The sequence below is a fragment of the Perca fluviatilis genome, chromosome 19, assembly GCF_010015445.1.
Source record: "Perca fluviatilis chromosome 19, GENO_Pfluv_1.0, whole genome shotgun sequence".
NCBI classification, from domain to species: Eukaryota; Metazoa; Chordata; class Actinopteri; order Perciformes; family Percidae; genus Perca; species Perca fluviatilis.
Genome location: NC_053130.1, coordinates 15,864,944 through 15,889,572, shown reverse-complemented (window position 1 = coordinate 15,889,572; position 24,629 = coordinate 15,864,944).

Genomic DNA, 24,629 nt, shown 5'->3' with positions numbered 1-24,629 from the left:
TAATTATGTAGGCCTATGTAAAGTTGTATTGTTATCTGTGCTAACAGAGTTAATTCCCCTTATGCATTGACAATTCCATATCCATTCCGGTTTTAAGCACTCACAGGGATATATCTTTTTAGTCCTATCTTCCTTACTTTCTAGTTCCTCTACAGACATCTCTTTGACTCCATTTGACTGAAATGCACATTAAAATCCAAGTGCAAGCTGCAGCCTTTCTACGCATTACAGAACAACACACACACACACACACACACACACACACACACACACACACACACACACACACACACACACACACACACACACACACACACACACACACACACACACACACACACACACACACACACACACACACAGTTATCCCTGTATTTTGGTGGGCTATTAAATAGTTCATCCGTTTCATCTGTTCAGCTAATTGTGCTTGTTGAAAACCAACTGAGCTCGGGCTCTGCCACAGATTTCCAAACACACTGTATAATGTGAGCTTTTAGCAGTTCTAGCTGAGTCTCTTCGGAGTGAAACCTGGCTCTTGGCCACAGAAGGTCTATCGTTTGAGTATCACATGGTTAGTGGTGTTTCCTACAGCTATATATATGTACTCTAACTGTATCCCCTTTCATTGAAACCCTAACCAGTGGGTGATTTGTCTCCATAAGAGAGTGCCATTTACAAGCAGCCATGCTGGGGTGGGACCCCAACCAGAGGACTTGTTAATAGCACACATCCACTTCTCACCCGATGCTGTCCAGAACAAACCAACTTATACTGAGAGAAATGTCGAAAGCAATTTTCTCTGAACGCTGGACCACAGTGTTAAACTTTAAATGAGTTTTAATGTAACTTGCATGTTTTGTTTTGTTTTTTCATCTGGCTGGCGCCATCATACAGTAAACGAGAAAGTACCTGAGAAGAGCTCTGTAATTTCTCATAATCATTTAGGTGAAAGACAAACACACCGTGTTAGTAACTTATTATAAATAAGTAGTATGGCAGACAGATGACAGATTATGTTTGAAAGTTTGTACATTTGGTGGTGATGAAAAATCAGCCAACCAAGATCTCTTTAGACTTTCCAACATTCCAATTGCTAATGAAATATAAAATAATATAAAATAAAATGGTGTATTGGTCCTTTGTGCTTCAGCCAACACCCCTGGGTCTTAAAGACATTGGCCCCAGACCAACCTTTTAGTCACTGTTTACTTGCAGTCAAATGCCCAAAGTATTTTCCTGTCAACTATAAGAACAGTGAAGTCACGGGTGACCTTTTGACTTTATCATTTTCAACTGCTGTTACTCTATGTCAGTTGCATATATTCCACACTTCCATATCTATTTTCATTGCCACATTCATGTTTAACAGCTCACTAAATTTATTTTTCACAGTACTGATATTTATATCTTAATGGTATTGCTTTCTTTTAATTAAAGGCTTTCTTTCTTGTTAAATTTGATATAGTATATTTTTATGTATTTTGTTTTATATCCCCTCGATGACTCTGCACTTGATTGGAGTTGCAAATGTAATTTCTTTTTTGGAGACATGACAGTAAAGCTGTCTTTAATCTCTGTCACTTGGTCAACAGCAAAATAAACCGCCCTACAGTCGTGTATACTTTCAGTGATTATATTTGGCTTTGTGATCAGGGTTGTAGCTTACAGCTGTAATGTATGTTTATCGGGGTATGCAAACTGTTTACATGACATCTAATGGTTTTCCATGTTGATTTTCTTTACTCCTACCGTTTGAGTTATTTGTCATTCTTTCACTCTGTCATATAGTGATCTGATTATTGAGGTTTTAGTCTTCATCCAACACTAATGTGAGTTTATGTTATTCAGTGTGAACATGTTTTCTTACTTTCACCCTCAGATGAGTTTCTGACCAATTAAGAGATGATACTGTCTTAAATATATGTGGAGCACATACTAAATTGGAAGCTTTTTAGATTCACAGGGGCCACTGAGGGCAATCTAAGATAGACACTATACATGCCACTCCTACTACTTGGATCAATTTTGAAAGTCTCTCTCTCTTGATGTAATTACCCTCCATTTCATAAAAAAAGATTTATTGAAAATCAGATCTCAGGTTATGGGCCCTGGTGACAGCAAAAGAAAAATGCAGAATTTACTGTCTGCTTTTACAGCCGGATTTCAGAAGTAATTGTTGCGGGACATGACGGTGAGTTAGCAGTTATAAAACTGTCCTCCATATAAATTACCTAATCAGGAGATCCCAGCGGTTATATAAATTGAGCCACTCATTCGTCTTCAATGGCCTGTGTGTGCATATAAAACCACAACGACCATCATATACTTCACAGGAAAGGGGGTAGCGGTTGCTGTTTACAGAGTTAGGGGGAAATGGATGACTTTTTGCATGCTCAATCAACTGTGAAATGTCCATTTAATCATCCCCAGAAACCCCCTGGTTTATTTGTGCTGCAGCACAGATTTACATTTCGAAACATCCCCCATATTAATCATTACTTCATCACGCCCTCCAACTGACAAGAAGCATAAACCACCTCAGTGTACTGCCCTGTCGACTAATGTGTGTATGTTTCTGTCTAGGAGCATGTGTGTATGTGTATTTGTGTGTATGTGGGTGGGTTGGTGTGAGGGAAAAACCTGCCCTTTGATTCACTCACCACCACTCACTGTGTCCAGCAGAAATATTGAGTTTTAGTGGCATGACTGCATTTTGTTTGTCCGCTGAGATTTTTGAAATACAACTTTTCAGGCCGGAGAAGCCAAATGGGAGTCACTCACATGTACTTTTTCTTCTCATGAGGAAATCAGAGTGATTTATGTTATTTTTCAGGAAACAGCATCAAAGAAAAACCCATGAAGTGAAAATGTCACATACTATCGTGTTTTTGTAAAGGGTGAACTGGCTTTAAAAATAGCAAACATTCAGCTTGACTTTTGGATAAAACACTGTGAGCTTTAACAAAATGGCTGCAGAAAATGTTGATGTCAGATTTTAACTTCTTGCAAAAAAAACTGCATCCTGGCCTGTCGTCAGCATAAAGGCCTTTTTACAGTAGCCGTAGCTGAGCTGGTGCGCGCCAATGTGACGTCAAAATGACGTAGATCTCGCTGGCGCGCCAGGATTTTGGATGTGCACTCAAAATCCTGGCCACTCTATTTTTTTCAGCAGCGCAGAAACAGGAAGCATGAACGAGCTCGAGGGTAACCGGATGCCAGGACTCTCAGAGTGACTGCAAGTCTCTCTTGTAAACTTACTGGGTTAAGATGAGTTCTTTTATGGTGAATGAAAGGCTTGATCCGACGAAGTATGTCATCGAATCAAATCGAAGCATTGACGTCAATGCAGCTGCCAGTTCTGCCGTTGTTTACCTTTTTCTTCCTCTTCTAGTCCGTAGAAATAGCAAAATCGGTAGCCTTTCCTCATTAGCGCCACCTCTGTTCAGGAGAAGACTGCAACTAGTGTCACGACCACCACGCGCGAGTATAAACAGTTAAGGCGCTCCCATGACGTCACACTGGCGCTCGACAGGTCAGCTGCGGCGAGTATACCCCACGTTTAATGCAGCTTGAGTGATTTACACATACTGTACTGCAGCAGGCAGGAGTACCTTGGCAGAGCCTGCCTACCTGCCGCCGTAATGAAATTCAGGACGTTTCACCATCAACAATGAATCCTTCATAAAAGAGTGAAGTATGAGTTTATCACCCAGGATGAGAAGCATGTTACATTTGCCACTTTAAACAAGATGAATGGGTCACTCAGCCATTTACATTCTCATACATTTTTATGACTCTGCCATGAAGTGAATTTGATCTATTGGTAACAAGATAAATGATGGGCATAAAGCTTTGGCAGCTCTGACTTTAAACAATCTTTCATTTGATGCCAGTCTTTTACTTTTACATGACGCACCGTCTGTCTTCACAACCTTGTGCTCAAATAGTTGAAGAGTAAGGAGGGAATGGCAACCTTCCTTATTTCCTGATAAAAAGTATGCACATCCAACATCAAGAATTTCACTTAACACTACATATTTTTGTGTGTAACATGTATGTGTTATTCGTGATGGGAAACAGGTTGACCTCCAAGATGCACAAAGGGATGTTTTGTTTAACCTGGTCGATGGAGACGTTCAGCCAACCATGGGAGTTTACCATGCAGTAGCATGAAAAGCAGCTGAAAGCTTCACTTTGCAGTTGCCAGCGCCTTTCAAAGATTTTTTTCTTCTTCTGGAATGATGCTCGTATGTGTACATTTGAGCATGGAATTTCAGTAGCGCGGAAACAGAGTTAGGTCGCAAGAAATATCCCCTGTCAAAGAGTGATGGAGGACGGTGAATGGAGCTGTCCGAGGGATCAGAGTGATGGAAGAAGACATCCTCTCTCTCTCTCTCTCTCTCTCTCTCTCTCTCTCTCTCTGTCCATGTCCATGTCCATGTCCATGTCCATGTCCATGTCCTTCGTCACCTTCTCCCTGTTATTCTCATTGTCCGGCTATTTTACACATGGCGTCGGCTGGTTAGATGTCAGCATTGGAAATTTCAATAGACTAATCTGTCTCTGACTGTCACGTAGATGAACCTTTTAGCTGTATGGACAGCAGATTAAAAATGTTGCTGCAGAGCGCCATGGATGGATCCTTGTGGAGACCTCAGCACCTCTGTGGTGTAATTTGAAAACAGCCCAGGCCCATTTAGTCACTGGTGAGCGAGGGCGTTGCAGCGCAGACAGAATGATGTATCACCTGGTCCAGCTAAATGACAATTTTATTTCTCACCTCCACTTTCACTGCAAAGTATTACCAGTGCACTTTTCTCCATGGCAACTTTTGATTGAACCTGACCTCCGTCAAGCTAACTAGCACGTGACTTTGCCACAAAAACACTGACATCATCCTCTAGCGCTGATTTGTTGACTGACAACACATGCCAAGAAGCACAGACAAAAGCAGCACATTTTAGCATGCACAAATGCAACAGGAAGTACAACAGACAGCCTTTGTTTGGGTATCTACGCCTGTAATTTACACCCTAATGTCCGACGCCATCGCCACTAGAGGCATCGCCGCTCCGAGGGAGACGAGGAAAGAAGGAGAGAGAGGGAAAGAGCTCCATCATGGAAAAGGGAGCTCCTGTCTGCTGCAGTGGTCCGGGACAAAGCTGAGAGCTCCCAGACGCCCTGTATGATTAATGACTTATGGCCACGCTGTGTGGAAGCCTGGTAATTAGCTACAGGCTGATTAAAGACAAGTAAACTTCTGCTGATAACCCGATTCTGTTTCTCCCCAGCGCTGACACTGGCATGTGGAAGCTCTTACTGCCAGGGTTGCAAGAAACAGACCAACGTTGAGTATGATGAATGTAGTCTCCAACAGGCGTATACAGGCTCTAATTTAAAACTATTTAGCGTTTGACATATTGGCATTGTGCTCTCTCTCTGTCTCCCTCCGTTCATGTTTGTGGTTTGCGACGGCGTCCAAGTTTCAGGGGGCTGTTGTTTTGAGTCTGCGCCTGGCATATTCATGAATAAAGTTTTGTGCTCCCCCCCCCTCCCTTTGCTCCCTCTGGTCTTTTCCCTGTTCATAGATTTCCCTCCAAACATTTGCATTTTCTATAATAGCGAACAAGGAGAGTGGCAGCCTGCCACAAGAGTTCGTCAACTACCAGATTTTTACAGCTCTGGCTGTCCAGAAACAGACAGGAGAGCTAAAGCTGGGCCAGAAAGTGGACAGCATTACACTGGATTTACCTTATGAGACGAAATGTAAGCAGGAGCAAGAGTTAGCTTAGGCATGAAAAGGAAGAAAAAGGCCTCCAAGTACTCCACCAGCTGGCAAAAACGACCCACACAACCGTCCAAAGTCTTGTCTCTGTATTTTATTGAGGTGGGACTATTCCCCTAAAGTAAACAGATGGAGCAAAAGAATAATGGATAGCAACATTAAATAAAGCTGATGTCAGTTGTTTTGCAGTTGAGCTTAGAGAGTACCGCAGATACTGAAATTAGTGTCAGTGTTACTTAATAAATACTGTGCACTGTCATCAGCCAACTCTGATGGGAATACAATGTCATAACAAGAAGTTATGCAACAGATTGATCAATTTCTCCTCTAAAAATGTAACATTAGAGACAGGAGACAGTTTTGCAGTGGATACTTTGCTACAACTACTGTAATTGTGCAACCCAATTTGTCTGTGGCAAGTGAAAAATGGGCACTACTCAAAATGAAATACAGGACTCTTTGTAAGTGTGTGTGTGTGTGTGTGTGTGTGTGTGTGTGTGTGTGTGTGTGTAAGGGTCTCTGGTAGGGAAAGGACAGTGCCACAGGGCAACCGTATGTGTGCTGAGATGAAAAGCCCGGCCACCCACTCCTCTCCTTTTATCACCCCTCTCATAATTAGGTTGGTTAACATACTGCCGTGTATGCAGTCATATTGACTGGACCTTAATCATATTAGTATTGAGTTCCTGTCCGTGCTTGCCCCAGGTGACGCTTGTAAGTCCAGAGTTATAGCCCTAACCTATGGGAGGAAATTAGCTGTGGACACAAGTTTGTTCTTGTTCTCCACCCTCTGTGTGAAAATATTTAGCGGGTGGGGCGGGCGACAACACTGTGAGAAATGGAAGGGGAAGCACAATGTTCTACATAGAGCACCAGACTAAGGCATGAAAAATGCAGGAAGAGCAGAAAGAGGTGCAGCGCGTGTTAGTTTGGCTGGCAGTACATTAGGCCTGATAGACATTTCACTTACCAAAGTCAAATATAACAGTCTAGCATTCATTAATATGAGGAAGGGTCCGGGGAATCAAACCCACCATATGGTTAAGACGACAGTATAATCTACAGCTCATGATTAGGTCTAAGGAGTGGAATTTCACTTTAATCTTTTTCAGGGCTTGAAATTTCCATCTGCACTGTGCGGCACATCATTTTTCTTGAAGACAAATGTGCTGTTTTTCATGTTCCAAAATTAGATCAGAAGAAAACGATTAATCATGTCATGGCCTGGGAAAGGAAACAAAGATCTGATTTTTCTCTCTTCCCTCTTTCTCTCTCGCTGCAACCGTGCCCCTCCCCTTTCCTCACCTCCTCCTTTCCTTCCCCTCTAGCCTCATCTCATCCCCTCTGTAAGACCTCCCCACCTCCTTCCTGTGTCTCTTATCCTCTGCCTTTACTTTGCTCTATTTTCACCCATGTTTCTGGACAGCATTCCTGAGCCATATCTTCCTCCCTGTCTTCGTGTGAGACAGAGTTATTTTTCTCTTCATCGCTCGGCCCTGAAAGAAGAAAGAAGAAAAAAAATATACGTAGGCTCGATGAATAATACGAAATGGCGATGTGTCTTCAATTAGCATAGCCTTCCCTCTTCTCCTCTGCCCTCCCTATGGTGGCAAACAACAGATGGCGGCATGTTTGTATGTGACACCACAACCAAATCTAAACTGGGAAGAGTGCAAGTCACCGGGACTGCAAATTAGTGAGGCCACACAACTGTCAGGTGCTGGCCTCCACTGACAGTTGTAGCCCATTACGGGAACATTGATGTTTTCACAGTGTGACAAAAAGGATTCCTTTTTTCCCCCTCCTTACAGAGGACCTGTCTGTCAGCCAGCTCTCAAGTCATAACAAATCACTGGCACTCAGCTGAGGCTGAGCATTGGGAGCGTCAGGGGAAGATAAATGACCTGCAGGCCTTTGAAGTGCTTTGGCAGTTCAGATGGCTCTGCGGCGCTGACAGAGAAATATACACAACAGCGTAACCAATAATGAGAACATTAAACATTCCTGCCTCCTGACAGGCTGACAGGAAAGCCCAGCCTGGCATCAATCACTTTCCGAGGCATAACCTTGACAATTAGTCTCCTCTCTGCCTCCAGCTCTCACCCTGCGCTCTCTAGACTCCAATACCCAGACTGCACTAGCTGCCAGGCTCAAGGCAGATAGGATGGCGGGGTGAAGATGACAGCAGGAAGGCAGAAAGGAATGAGGGCCACAATCAGTGGACCAAGACAGATTCCCTATCTGTATATGTAGGTGACAGCGGATGTGGGCCCAAACATGTCAGGGCATCACATTGGATTTATAGCCAGCCATAGTCATCTTAGCCAGGATGGCAGTGACTACTCTGCTTTCTGCTCCCTTTTCATTCATCTCACATTCACTGTCTCCTGCCTGTCTTTCTTAGTCACAATAGTCCTAATTTTCACAAATAATACTACATTTTCAGACGGATGATACATGTATGATGAAAGTACAATTGTGTGGATATACTTTGTAAGTTTACGATTATACAGTATAGAGTCACTAAAACATATTTTACAAGCTTTTGGTGACTACCAATTTTATAGTTTCAGCCATGTTGGAGCTAACCATACAGTACGAATATCTGTATTGCTTTTAAACACTGGGGATAAGAAATCAAATAAACACAACTGTGGGAAATTGTATTTCTAATTTCTTCAAACCAAATTAAATTGTGTTGGGATTAAATGTATTCTGAAGTATTTCATCTTCATTAGTATTGAAGCAAGATTACCTGCAAATATTTGGTTTTGTTATCAAAATAAGTAAATTTAATGGAAACTGTAATACATTTCAGAGCTAAGCAGCACAATCCAAACATGTCTCAAAGCATGTCTCTCAATAATAGGTACTGAAATAGCAGGAACAGCTAACATCCCCCAGCCATACTGTTACTGAGCACAGTTTTTCACTTGTTTCCTCCATTAGCCATCCGCATGTAAATCAACACAGACAAGCTGACCCCCAAAATGTTTATGTTCTCCAGTTTCGATTACTTGCGCACTGCTATGGCCGAAAATGTTGTTGCCGCACCAGAAGAGATGATTTATGTGGAATGAAGACATTTCCCCTTTGACTTGCACATTTGCGAAAAGGTATGTCAAGGATGTGAGGTGCCTGGTACAGGCAACCTTTCAAGAGAGTATTTTTTTACCCGCTTATTGGAAGAGCAATAAATATCTGGGCGACAGGGCCTTCTCATGGTTACAAAGCCTACCTGCAACTGAGCTGGATAATTAGCAGGCCCTGAAGATGATGTATGACTTTCATTACCCTTTGGGACGGGGCAAACTAAATGAGGACACAGCTAATTGCCGTGCAAAGCAGTCTGGCATGATGGGGGAAAACTGCAGTTCCTGCCTTACTCTCTCAGTCCTTCTCTCTCTCTGTCTCTGTCCCTCTCTCTCTCTCTCTCTCTCTCTCTCTCTCTCTCTCTGTGCTTTGTTGAAAAAAGGAGGCCCTGTTGCGGTTGTGGGGCTGTGATCTTCCTCTCCTCCCTGCCTCGCTGCCCGCAGGAGTTCACTGACTGTCCATAAATCAGGAGCTGCTTACAGCTGAAACTACCCTGAGTCATCAACATGCAATAAGCTGAGTGACAGATTCCACCCTGACTACATTACACTCTCAGTACAGTCTTGTTCTCGACTCTGCTTTCTTTTCCCTCTCACCTTAACTCTGTCTCTCTATCTCCTGTGTCTGTCTGCCACATCTTGAACTTCTTAGAAATCCAAACCCACGGTAAGGATAAAAACAAAAGCATAATCATAAGATCTTCCTCTCTGCCAAACATTCAGGGAGATAGGGAGTGGGAGAGGCTATAAGCGGAGTGGGTACGAAAAGTGTTTCCAGAAGCAGCCCTCTCAGGAGTTCCAGTGGTGGAAGCTAATGTCTAAAATGGTGGGGTTAAGTATGTTGGCATCCATTACAGCGAGAAACCCCTGCTCTCCCACTGACATGCCAATTCAAGCAAGCCTCTCATTCATTATGGGTTAGCAGGAGGGTTGGTAGTGATGGTTGTTTCTGATGAAACTTTAACTCTTGACTTGATTCTTGGTATCCTCTTTGTAGGCTTTCTCATTAGCTCAAGTTGCAAGTTTTTAAAATGTGAATAACAGCTTTCAAGTTATTGTGACCTATGACGTTATAGACCAATGGGAAGATGTATTGTTGCCTGTTTATAGATATTGAGCAACAATCCACCACTTGTCGTGATAATGGAAAGTGTTTCAATAATACAGATCCTAGAGGTCCGTGACCACAGGAGGCAGTAAACGCGATTTGAGCCGCTGCTCTGTCAGACATGCAACAGAAGAAGAGAAACTCCAGCATCTGATCACACAGTGCACCCAAACCAACTGTGGGTTGAGAGGATTGATCATGTCACGTTGCTTAAAAAAAACAAAAGACTAAAGAACGTTGTCAACAATCAACACGGTAGTACTGAACTCAATAATTGAGTCTTCTTCTGCATGACATCAAATGTGTCCATGAACCAGCTTTTGCCAACTGTGCATATTTTCCTATGAAGCCCATCTGCGTTTGTACGCAATTTGAATACTGCATGGGAAAAAAATTATATAGAGATATATGATGAGGCAATGCACACAAATACATTGGCTGTTACTGAAAAAAAAGGTTTGAGCTTGAAATAATGAAAACCAAAAGGATTATAACTAACTTAATGGTATACTGTACATCTTTACATTTACATGTTCTCTTTTCATTACATCTGTATATTACAGTATGACAGTTTCACATTTGAACCTATCTTGGCATTAGTAATGGATCGTTGTAAATGCAACATTATTCCAATTGTTCTATGGTAAGTGTCAGTGTAGTAGTACGTGGTCTATTTGACCAGATTTATACTTTTCGATTTGACATCTTCCCAGTGCTTTACCCTCAATTAAACTAATTTTCATAATTTTACATTCCTAATGGGGGTCAATCCACACATAACAGTCACTGCCCTTTTCTTCAGCAATGCCAAAGACCTATAAAATACAGAGAAGCAGCTCTATCACCAAATGAATTTGTCAGGCATGAACTTAATTTACTTCACTTGAAGCAGCAATCTGGAGCCTATTAATTCCCTCTCAGCGCAGTGAACGAGGTCTTTTTGAAACTATTTCACCTCTTACTAATGAAGCAATTGTTTCCTCTACCATGTGTCAGCTCGTGGAGCGTCACTAACGTCAGACAGACACAGAAAGGCTTTTGAGCTGTCAGGAGGGGTTTTGTTTGTTTCCGTCAGCTGTGCCGATCTGAGACTTGAAAGGTACAGCTCGGTTTAGATCCAGATGAATCAGGCACAGTCCAGTGATGAGAGGGTGTGTCTGCTTACTCCTCCAGAGATAATAGCACGAGTCAAACCTCCGGGCTTTACCCGCTCTTACCCCTACCTAAATTAATTTTGTTTTGATTACATTCCAAGTTAAGTGAAACAATAATTGTTCCTGAGAGCATAACTATTTTAGGCTGCGTGACATTTAGGGCTTCACCAAACAAAATAATACTTGATTTTGTTGTGTTGCGAGAGAACAAAGCTTTTCTTCAACTATGCAAAGAAGTTTATGATTTCTTTCTCTCTTTGATTTTTGCTTCAAGTTGTTCTATTGATTCCATCTTTGTCTCCTCATCTACACCCACATACATCAAATCCCATTACGCACTGCTTTGTCAGAACTCATTGGATCTTGTTTGTATTTTATTTATACTGACACTGGGTGAACTCCACTGTTGGTTGAATTCCTCATTGTCCTGGGTGGAACTGTTCGCTGAGCACAACAAGAAGGGAGCAGGCCTCGGTGATGCCTCTTGTTTATCTCAAGGTGAGAATTGTTTTTGTTCTCACAATTCTCACAACATATCTCCCTTTTTGGCCTGCAGCTCTGAGGGGCACATATGAAGAGGAGGCGAATGATTCTGACTGAGACATCTCTATCAGTCTTTCTTTTCTTTTTCTTTTTTTTTTGATGTGCGTGCATTTTTTCTCTGTCTAGAAATGAAGTATTTTAGAGTCTCATACCTCCAATAGTACATCTGGTCCTAACAAAGGTGCATAGTATGTTTTTGGCTCAAACCTTGCTCCAAATTATGGGTATACTCTTTAGAGTATATATAACCTGGTTGCAATGTGCCGGGGGGATGGGTGGGATTTTCCCCTTTCTGGTCTACATATCCCTGCCTCTGCTAAATTATTTTTATCCCCAGTGGGGACTGTATAACCACCCCCCTTAAAGTGATCAATGCTACTTCACCAATAGACCATATCATATACCTAAAATAGAAGTATTTTAAACTAAGTAAAACGCTGTAACGTGAACAGTATATAGTGCCATACAATTGTGCCATAGAACGTTAAAATCCGAGTGGCAGTTGCTGGTTGTATTTAGCCACTACAGAGCTCTGGGACGCCGGCTACCAGCGGAAATTGTTTAGCTGCCAGTAGGTGACTGCAGGCCGGGTACAGGCACTGCCAGATGACGGTCCTTTCAGAGGCTGTGGTAGTAGGGTTTAGCCAGAAAAAGTGATTGTCATGCGGCGATGACAGTTAAGTTTAGGATAAAGATTGTGGTTTGGATTAAAACACTTCCCAGGAACGAACGAGCGTTTCCTGGCTGAAAGTATTTTTGTTTTCAGCCCGGTCTCATGGCAGTTTGTGATATGGTCATGTTATTGAATCTATTGAGTCGTGGACAGGACACAATACTGTTGTTGTTTTTGTGTGGTTATTACGAATTTTAAAGCAATGTATTTCAATTGGAAGCATATTTCGAAACACAGGACTTTCACCCCGGAGACCGGGGATCGCGTCCTGCGTGTGGTGGTCCGTCCTGTTGTTAGCCCCTCATTTCCCCATTGTTGCGTCCCCCAGAGCAGGTTCAAAAATCGTGACCTGTACACTTTCAAAATTCGTGACGTGTACATGAAATAAACATCAAAATCGTGACCTGTAAACGTATCAATAAATCAAAATAAAGTGACTATTTCACGACCTGGCGTGAGACCGGGTTGTTTACGTTGACACCACGTTGTGCTATTTCATGTCGAGATTATTTTCCATTGAATATTGAAGTTCATAAATAAGTGTTTTGGCAAGTGGCACTATCCATGGTATTGAAAGGGGGATTTAATTCTTGCATGTTTTGTTATGCATGATCAAAAAACAGCTTCAGTTTCAGGTACCTGGTACACTTGAATGTTATTAGTGACACCTGTGCTTTTCCTGCTATGACAAATCAAAATCTCTGCTGTGAAAAAGAATTATTGCCAGGCATACACATGCCAATATATAGTAAAGAAGTAGCAGTTGAGACCTACAGATGGGCGGAGATTGTACGGTTTGTATACACGTATCACGTTAGCTAAAAAATAAAATAATTAAGAAAAAGTAAACAATATTGTTTTTCACTATGTTGCAGTGGATATTAAAGCCCATGCACACATGCGCAGGTGTTTTCCCTTATCCTGGCTAATTAAACCTCTGCTCAGGTTGAAGTTGGGTGGGGCCACCAAACTTCATGAACCGATAAGGAGGCAACCTCTCCCAAGCTAGTCTTGCTTTGCCAGACTTTCCTCCACGGTGCTGCGGAGGAGGGTCTGGCTAGTCCACACTGCATTCTGGGATAGGAGAAAAACATGTTCTGGTTTACTGGCATTTCTGTAAACCCAATCACAATTGTCTTGGGTGGTGCTAAGCACCGGACAGAGCCACGGTGACGCTACAAAAAAGCCTCGGGAAGGAACTTGTTTTGATGGAATATGTGTACGTTCAAAAGTTGTTTTAGTCTTGCAACAGAAAACTCAGACTGGACAGATAGTCTAGCTAGCTGTCTGGATTTACCCTGCAGAGATCTGAGGAGCAGTTAACCACAGTCCTCATAAATCCACAGGAGTTTAAAATTCCAACACAAAGAAAGTGGAAGGTAACAAACATCCGGCAAGACTAATACAAGTACAAGTGCATTTACGTTTCTTACATTAAGCTTTTTTAGGCACATGGCCATTGGAAAAATTGTAAAATGTACAATCCCCAAAGGACAGAACAACACAAAACCAGCAGTCATTTAGAAAAAAAACACTAGTTTTAAACTGCTGCTGCTTTTACTTCTCTTGCCAATAACTGGTGCAGGTTGGATCCAAACTACAAGTCTACTGATTCTACTGCAATTTGATATTGGCTGAGCCTGATATTGTCTGCTTTGTATAAATAACAATGTTTGTTCTTGTTAATCTTCATGAGGAACAAAGCAGAATTGAAGTGACAGTGAAAATGATGAAAATCCTGCTCAGACAGCCATGTTGGGGAAACAGGTTGACGTGTAAGTAGGGCTAAATTCACAACACAACATACGATTGCAACAAATTGAGCTGACCCTTTTATATTGTGAGACTTTTAATCTTGAGATATTTCTTCCAAATTTGAACCATATGTTGGGTTAATATCTGTGCAAACCTTTATGTTCCCAGACGTCTAGAGCCGGTAAATTTAATGATGCTTTGCTGTAGGAAGAAAACAGCTTCCTAACAAATCCTCTTGGGATAGGCTCATAATACCTAACTGCTGTTCCTGATCAATTGTTAATATTATGTTCCTACCTGACCACACTGAACTTTAAACAGTATCTGAACTTGGAGAGATTTTGAAGTGTTCCCATCAACATTTTCATTACAAAGTGTTTCTTGACTGATATTGTAGTCTAGAACATTTCATTTTATTTTTGTTGGCAATAAGGAAATAACATGAACAAATGAAATACAGCAAGGCACCATTTGAATCCAGCCAAGGCTGTTATGTAATGAGGTACAAATGAAACTGTATCCGCACATCGCCCAACTTTGTTTATATTTTTCATAAACTCCGGGCCTGCTGCTGAAGTAAAACTGGTGGAGTTTTGAATGAAATCTGACAAGCAACAATAAATCACACTAAATCATGAATCGATAACAAATGCATTCCAAATGATGAATAATGGCCAGGCAGTCATAAACTAACACAAGCACAACTCAGCAGGTCATTCATTTCATGGCAGCACAAAATAAACAGACACATTTCTTTCACAGCACTAATAAATTTCCCTGAAAAACTCAAAGAACAGTCCATCTGCTTCGAATAATTTTTAATTTCCTTTTCTGTCCTGTCCCCATTAGGTATTCCACAGAGATATTCTCAAAATTCTTTCATTTACCTCCTCCCATATGCATCCAATTACCTTTTTCCCTGCACCGGGCCTGTGCCTGGTCTCTTATGAGTATGGTGCAAAATACCCCCACCTGTACCTTACGCAAACGTTATACTTGTTTTATTATCTGTGAGAGGCTGTGAGTCATTCAGCTTGTGCTCTGGTGGATTTGGCCTGGGCTTTTGGTTTGATGTCTTCTGGCTATGACCAGGAACACCTGCACCTCCTCTGCTCTCTCTCTCTCTCTCTCTCTCTCTCTCTCTCTCTCTCTCTCTCTCTCTCTCTCTCTCTCTCTCTCTCTCTCTCTCCCAGGCCGATCTATTAGCTGGCTAAATGGCCCAGCAGATGTTCACAGGCCAACAAGGGAATCTGTTCCTGTCCTCGTGACTGCTTCAGCAGTGATGCCGAGAGGATTTACACATGAAGCTGAGGACGACGACACATTTGAGTTCATTTATCACTAAATCATATTTAGGTAAACAATTCCACTGGGTGTCATCAGTGCTAACTGCATTTAAAACGACCCCTCATTTCCCATGAACCGGATAATGCTTGGCTCCTTTAAAGCAGCTTGGAGGAAACAGGAACTCCTGTGGGATTGTTGTTGACAGGGTAATGATTTTAAGAGTGCACATAACCTGCAACAAGATCATAATAGGGATATCAAAGACCATGTATTTTTAAAATGTTATTGCACAAGTTCAATAAAATTGTGTTTTATGCCTAATTTAAGACTCAGTTCTAGTTTTGCTGATAATGCATCCTATGGCAATTTAGTTAATTGCCTCTCTTATCCCTTTAAAATAAACATTAACAATTACTTAATTAATGTAATTATAAATGAATGTAAATATTTATTTTATATAAATAATTAGTTATTAATTATTGTTATAAAGGTTTTTTTTTCTTTCTCAATGTGTCCAATTTGATTGTTTCTATAGAACGGTGTGCTTTACATACTGTAGGTACTGTCACCTGATACCTCACCTACATAAGAGAATGGAAGTATTTGCATGAAAATAATCAGTCACAAAAAATTCAAACTAAATTGTGAAAAACAACTGTTACAAATTATATGTTGCTCACAATGATTTGAGGAAATGGAAACCAAATCAATGCCATTTATGGGCTACATTTATTAATGGCACCGGCATTAAAGGTACAATATGTAACATTTCTGCATTAAAATGTCTAAAAATGACTATACCTATGTTATATATATTGTTGAGTTGTGTACTTATACTATTCTAAATGTTTCCAACAATGTTCAAACCCAGAGAAATCAGTTATTTTATTTTAATGACATGGGACGTTTCATTTAGTCACCTGTCGGTGGCGTCATAAAACCTTTGACCCCTCTAGTTACTCTAACTTACGTCAAAACACATGCACCCAGATGATACGTTCGAGAGTAATCGTAAATCATACAATGTCACAGAAAGAATAATACTCAGTAACTGTAATACAGCTTGCTTTCTGCCACACAGCAGCCAGCTAACGTTAGCATTAACGTTAGCTGTATAGATAGAAGACAAATCCAATGCTAATTTAGCCAGGTATCCCACCCTGTTTTTTCTGTCTCACTCCCCGCTGCTAAAGTACTTCAGATGGGATGAAAGCGGACAACAGCCCCAGGGACACGACACATCCATGGTTAGCCAGCAGCCAGCCACTATTATTAACTTACAGCAATCCGAACCCAGCCAGCACAAACCCCAGCGCTGGGTGATAACAATGCCAATGGCAGTAACAGAAAGTATTACGTTCCGTCGGGGAAACAGACTATATCACCCCAGGTGTCCAAGTCTGTCTGGCCGTGTCGTTGTGCTGAAATTCTCCCCCCTTTAGCGTTTAGCGGTCTTCTTTACAGTTACGTTTGACCCACAAATGGTGACTGTTCTGTGGACAAAAGGTGCAGGTGGGGAGAGTCCGAAAGCAACACCCTGCAGCCATCCTATTGATGTAGGCGTATCCTCGACCGGTATCTCCAGGGCCGCGGCTCGGCACCAGAGTTACTCGGCGGCCAGCTAATGTTAGCTTGCTTGCTCGCTAACTGGTCATCTAGCTAGCTAATGTTAGCTACCAATACAAATCGAATAAAAAAAACAACTAATTATGATCATCATAAAGTAATTATGTGGGGGAAACTGCAGCTGTTATTCAGAATGACATGAATTCACGTTACTAAATGTAACATGGATAAAACTGTAATGGATAAACCTATCCGTGAACAGATATATTTTAATTGGCAATTGTGTTAAACTACAACTCCCCTTTACACAGCGCCATCAAAAGTCTGTGTTTACATCCATTGTTATGATTGAGAGACCACTAGTGGCAGAAAATTACACATTGTACGTTTAACCAAATTATCTTAATGGTTAACTGCATGGTAAGCATCTTCTTTTCCCTAACACATCTGATAATAGTTTAGCTTCATAAAAACATACAGTAAAGTATGCTTTTAACTTTCAGTTTTTGGCCACTGTAATCTCTGAGGCTCCAACTGTGTGAACTGCAGCTGAGGCCATGCTAGTTGCATGGCAATCGTGTGTTCACACAACGCCAGTCCTTTCCTTCATACTTTGCCCTCATCCTCAACTGACCCCACAGGTCATCCCAGCTCAAAATAGGCCCCGGGTATTTCTTTTTATAACCTGTGTTGTGACAGACTGGACAACAGGACGTGGCAGCTAATAAATGCCTTACACAATGTGTCTTTATTAAACAGTTGGACAAGTGGATGCCAATTACAGAACAGAGGACAGTGTGGAGGACACAGGCCCCTTTAGAGAAAATAATTACTCTCCTACTTAAATTGATTGGCAAGAGGTTTGATTGATAAGTTGATCTGGCAATTGCTGAGCCTGTATATATGGAATATTTCCTGGGATAGAACATATGGTTTGATTTACTGAGCAGTTCAAGAGGACAAGCTTGACAAGTAGAGGTAGGGATTGAATGACATTTTTGGTAAGAGAGCAATATTTTACGTTTTCCCATGCCAACTATTAATACCCAGCTGGCCTCAGCATAGCACCACTTATGTAGGTCTTAAAGGCCAAGTAGGATGTGTTGTAACTGGTGTTTTTATAAATCTTGCCCACAGGAATGCAGCTCTAAATGGAAGACTGGAAGCAGAGCTGTGAGTGTTGTGAATATGTGCGCTATGTGCATGTGTGTATGCTGTCAATATAATCTACACCACCTAGCTTTATGACTGTGATTTCTTGTGGCACCCTCTACTCTTATTACACAGGATCACAAATTTCACTCTAACTTTCGCATGTAAACTGGGCTCAAGAGATAATATTAAGACCAGGGTGACTTATCACTGTTCCAAGTTGCAGAGATTTCAAGCTGAAAAGAGTGTGAAAGAACAACAAGCTCCGTGGAAAGAAATATATGTCTTACTGTGTGTCCAAACCCTTGATTTTAGAATCTTCTCAACCAAAATTACACTAAAAGTAAGTGTTACATCATCCCTGACTGTTTAATTAATATATCTCTTAAATATTTACAAGAGCAGGTATCATATGCATGTAAGTTGAGAGAAAGAGGAGGGCTGTGATAGCTGTCAGTGTAAAGCTAAAAGATTGCAGTAAAGAAGTCTTTGCTCTTTAGAGAATTTACTGGCACAGCAAGGGATGAGAAGACACCAAAGGGTAGATGCCTGCTCCTTGGACCTGACAGTTTGATGGCCGTGGGAAACTCAAGAAAGGCCGAGCTGGTTTGTTTTCAAGACATTTATAAACTGTACCAACATTCTTCCAGCACACTGGAGCTGCTAATTCATTGCTGACTTTAATCACTCATCTTGTGATTACTCACAACCCAACCCAACCCAACACAACACAACACAACACAAATGCGACAAAATGCTCACTTTGGTTAGATATGAAGCTAGAGCCAGGAAGCAATTAGCATAGCTTAGCATAAAGACTAGAAGTAGGGGGAAACAGCTAGCTTGCTTGGGTCTGTCCGAAGTTAGTCTATATCCTTCGTGATCCACTTCCGGGATTGCATGTCTTATTCGTTTCCTTCCGCTTTCTTTGTGTTGGAATTTTAAATTCGGTGGATTTATGAGGACTATTGTTGACTGCTCCTCAGATCTCTGCATGGTAAATTGAAACAGCTAGGTAGACTATCTGTCCAATCTGAGTTTTCTCTCGCACAACAATTTTGCAGTGGCTCTGTGCGGAGTTTAGCACCGCCCATGACGACTCTGATTGGTTTAAAGAAATGCCATTAAACCAGAGCACGTTTTCCTCCCATCCCTGAATGTGGACTAGCCAGAACCTCCTTCAGTACGCTTTGGAGGAGGGTCTGGCTAAGCGAGACTAGTCCGAAGTTAAAAACATCCACCTACCAGCACCTGTAAAGCTCACTACTTAACATGTTTGATCTAGTTTCAGCTGTACAAACTTTTTTATGTAAAAATGACAAGTAGTGAAGTCACCGCTGGTAGCCTGGCAACCCCAAAATGAAAAGGAAGACACCCGAGTCTCCTGAGTGAAAGTCCGGTGTTTTAGTCAACAACAGCAACAAAACATTATCAGTTTGACTCTGATGTGTATTAAACCCCTTGCTTGGGACATACTATAACTAAAAACTAAAACTAGCCCTTTTGAGCATGTTTAACCAATGTAAAACCCAAACTGTTCTCAAGTTCACAGAGCATCCTCATCGTGGGCCATATTGCTAGTACGGGGTCCCAGCATTCCTGTTTGGTTCACCAGAGACTTGTCAGCTCCTGGTGGCACAGATGCTTGCCTGTCAGAGCCACTTCAGGACGATGGATGGAAGAACAGGCTGCATAGTGCTCTAACCTCTCATCAGTTTTAACTTACAGTGGAAAAAACACCTCTGACCCTCTGTCCATCAATGAGCTTGTTAGATGTCAGGGAGGGAACAATTTTAGATGAGTTGATGGTTAAAAGTCAAACTGCACAACAGTTGCACAGCAAAGCAACTAGCCAGAACGTTATTGTTGGGTAGCAATCAATGAACACTGTACGGTGTGTTCTTTGCTTTTTTTTTATACCTTTGCAATTCAGAAACTTGCATACAAAAACCCCTGTTTTGTGTTTTCTACAACTTCTCTACTTGTATGCATGCTAAATCAAAAGCAAGCCACAACTTCACACAGGCATGCACCAATGAAAACAGCAGGTAAGTCAGTCGACAAGTTGACCAGGAAGTGGATTGCTGCAATGCAGTTCAACAGCTACAGAAGTTTCTTGTGTTTCTTTTTTTCCATACACAATCAAAGACAAGTGTTTGAGATGATTCCTGTTGAATTACATTTTTTGGAAAGCTAGGAGGCTCAAACTCCCTGATCAACATTCATCTATGAGTCAGTGTTTTCGAAATCTCTACAATGGAGTAAAATGGTATCATGACCAGTACTCAGTACAGACAAAAATACGAGAGTAATAGCCACATTGACAAATACCAGAATTGTACTCTGTAAAGAACATATTGTGTCTTCCTTTTCAATTTAATGTGTCTGCTTATTGGGATAGGGTAAAGATATCCAATTCCACGGGCTAGTGAATTATTCCCACTAACATTTCACTGTTACAAAATATAAACATTGTGTCTTCCTTTTCAATTTTATGTGTCTGTTTATTGGGATTTAATTACTGCTCTTGGGCAAGTTCAACACACTGGACTGTAATCTAAAGTATCAGTCAAAATAGCACTCAGTAAGCACCAGTTGACGTGGGACTTGAGAGACACCAGGGGCATGGTCGTCCCTGAGAGCTCCAGTTTCAGTGCTGCATGATTGAGGCTGCCAACCTGACAGGCCCACCTGCCCAGTGGCTACAGCCAGCTGGCCCGCACAATGATTAACGGCTAGCGTAAACTTACTCAGCAGGGTCTCAGACACATTTGTGCATTCACTCACACGTAGGAGTGTTACATGACGCTAAAAGCTATTACAGAGCAGGGGCCCGGACCAAAGCAGGAATGACATCCATAAATGTTTAGTGGGACTGTCCTGCACAGTTATCACTTTTCAAAAGGAGAGACTCACTCTTGTCAATAGAAGCATGATTCTAGAGGTCAATAGAGCAGATTTATGCACTGTGGCATATGGGAGATTACCCCCAAACCTGGATCCCATATCTGCCTTGAGCTTTCATCCTCTGCTTCCTCCATAAAAAGAAAATGACATCATAAAGGGTAAACTGGGCTTGATATCAGACTCCTCGGCTCTAATCCCTAGGAGCTTTTTGATACCTTTGATTTTCATTTTTCAAGGGCGGCGTACTATTAATCTTTCGGTGGGGTGTAAAATCTGGCTCTGGGAAAGCTCTTCAAAAACCTCCAGCTAGGTCTTTTGACTGGAACATTATCAATGTTACAAAATGCATACTACTCCTCTTACCTCAGTCTCCTTGAAAAGGCTTGTTTGGTGTGAACTAGTCAGTGAGTAAACAAATAAATTCAGGCACGAAGGAAGCATTATGCATACAATCAGTCAGAATACTAAGTAATAATCTACAACATTTTCTTAAAAGCCAACATTGTTACTACTATTCTAGGATGTGCCTTGCTGTTGCTGCAAACAAATAAAATAGTGCAATACATACACCATTTTAAACATATGTGACCTCAAATTTAACATTTGAGGTGAAATAGCAATGGGATTTTTGCATAGAGCCACTCAAAAAACATGTCCCTTTACAAACTTGATCACATTTTTGTTGTCTCATCTGAGACATTGACTAATGTAATGCCATTTTTAACATAATGACATTTGTTTTACAAATGTAAAATACAAATAATTGTGGGAAGTAGACAGTAATTCTATGGATTAAAACTCTAATGACTAAAAGACATAAGGATATAATTGACCATTTTTCAAACAGGACATAAGTTAAACCCTTTGCTTTTAATTTTGTCTTGGAATTCAATCACTGCTTTACATTGTTTTGCACCTTCAATATAGGGAGGTGAAATTGTGCAATATAATAAATAGTTTTGAAGAGCTATTACAGTCCTGGCGATACATACTATATGAAGCATACTGCATATGCAGCAGTGACTGCTATCACATTATCCCCCAACTAATAATGTACTAAAACCGTGATGGGTAATGTACAGAGCAATGCGTCCAAATAGCAATAAAATGAATCACACCAATAATCCCAAGTATACATTATTACTGTCTTTTAATTTCAGAGCACAAACCTGCATTTGGAAGACAGAAGCAGCAGGAGCACTTTTTTAGGCCAGCCATTTGTTAGTTATGTAGATATCGATAAGGAAAGTCAGCGCGCAGAGGATAGTTAGTATTCTGGATAGGACTCTTGGACAAATAGGCTGTTTTTTATCCCTCCCGTAAAACACCGCAGGCCACACCATTGCTCCAACTCCAATTAATTTCTACACCCCATTCATATTACTCTTCTATGTAAGTGCAACGTTTTCTAATTGCATTCATCACCAAAACCCTCACTTAAGTTCCCCCAGTATATTTATTATCACGCTAACTGGGTCTAAATTATTAAACCTTAATGATGTGGGCTCTGAAAATATGTTGTCCTTTATTTTCCCCACAGAGAATCAATGCTATACATTAGCAGTATAAATTAAGTAATACTTTACCTAGGCATGTTACTGCCTTCAATATTCCTTCTCAGTGAAATGTATTCTCACAGTCCGGTGGCTTGCGGGGCCTCTGGGGAGGGGATGATATAGTTCATTCTAATGAAAGAGCTAGGTGCTGCTAATGGTTTAAATTATGCATTTGTGCAGGAACAGCAGAGAAAATACATATGAGAGATCTAGCGAAAACAAGATAATTCACACTCCCGTGGGGATATGATATCATCGGACCCATAGTATATGCTGAGGCTCCTGGGAGTCCTCGTATGAAAGGAACGGCTGCGTATTCTGGTGTGATATATGTGGGTCAGTAATAGAAATGGGCAATATACGGTAAAGTCTATCACACTTAAAGGTTAATTACAATAGCTACAGTAGTCCTACCTCTTTATGACGAAATTGGTTGTTATTAATCAACTTTAGAGTGCCTTGTAACATTATAAGGTGTGGAAAGACATAATCATCTGAAACAATGAAATCTCTGTCTTTTTAGGATACTTAAATAAGCCCTTTATTTGAAAATTATTGCAAAGAAAGTGCCAATTAAAAAACGAAACCAAAATTTCAAATAAGCTGCTATAAAAGACAGTTTTGTCTGCTTTTGAATAATCAATGCCATTAAAAGTGGTTGTAGATTGAGCCATTAACATGATTTGAAGTAACTGATGTCTTTAATTTAAAACCTTTATTATTATCTTTCAACAAATCTAAATGGATTTCCGTGCTATCTCTTTTTCAAGGTGGGAAGTTGCCTCTAGATAAACAGAGATTAGGGAGCATTGTCTCATTGCAAGAGCATCATCCATAACATCTTCCCTCAAGAGTGACTTCAATTACATTACCAAGTTAAATGCTAGTGTTAGGGGGCATTAAGAGGTAAAAACATGGAGGTCTGTTGCAAAGGTAAAGCCTGTGACTGATGACACGCAGGTTAAAGAAATACAGAAGAAAGAGTACATCTGAGCATGGTAGCCTTGATATTTGCCAGACAGAAATTTGGACTAAACTTCTCCTGCCTTCTGTCTCCTGCTACCAGGATAAATCCCCACTGATTACTAATTGTGCGATTCTTCTTTTCTACTTCAACTTCAACCCGACAGGTTATTTCAGCTTGTTATCGGGAAAACATTTATCCACTTGAAAATTATTACTGTGCTAGGGCCTCTGGTGAAACACAAACAGTAGTGAATCTTGTAGAGTTATGGTAAGGCCTCTCCTCATTAGATGGCCAATCGACTGGCGGAGCGGAGGGCCCAATCCCAGCCCTTTATTGAGTGTTAAGGAGACACAGACTGACATTTACATCTCTTGCTTCTTCATGACTGGCTAGAGAGAAAATGGCTGCCATAGATCCTGGCTCTGAGGAGCGGCAGCTAAGGTCAGACAGTGAGACACATCTTCGTCTCTGAGCAATGCTTTATGGACAAGATAGCACATTTGCTTCACGAAAGAAAATAGGATGAAAGCAGAAAATAGAATACAGTGGGTGCTTGGTAAGTAATATGTCATTTTGATGAGTGCGCAACTTGGTTGCATAGAACAAACGGTGTTCTCCCAAGGCAACAGAACTCCTCCAAAAACAACCTAAAAGATGTAAACAAGACAAGTCACCCAATCTCATCTTGTCTGTATTGACTTATTGAGCAGAAACGGAGGATAACACTATAGTGGATAAAGCACCCACATACCCCAAAGAAACCACAACGGCCCTTCGCTTCTGAGGGGCTCTTTTCATTCAGTGGCAATTACAATCCACACCTGGCAACATAGAGGACTCAATGCCTAACAATGTCACAGAGGAACTCTCTCCCAAACTACCCTCCCAAATTGGCTCTGTAGCTTCCACCCAATTAGGGCTGATATATGGTAACTGCATCAGCCATTACAGAGCCATGGAGATTGTGCAGGGAGAACTCTTGAAGGTTAGGAGGGGGTATGCTTCAGGAGTGATATGTTGTGCGGACTTATGCTTACACAGCAGAAAAAAGCACCATGATGAGGGGACAGCAGAAAGAAGAAAG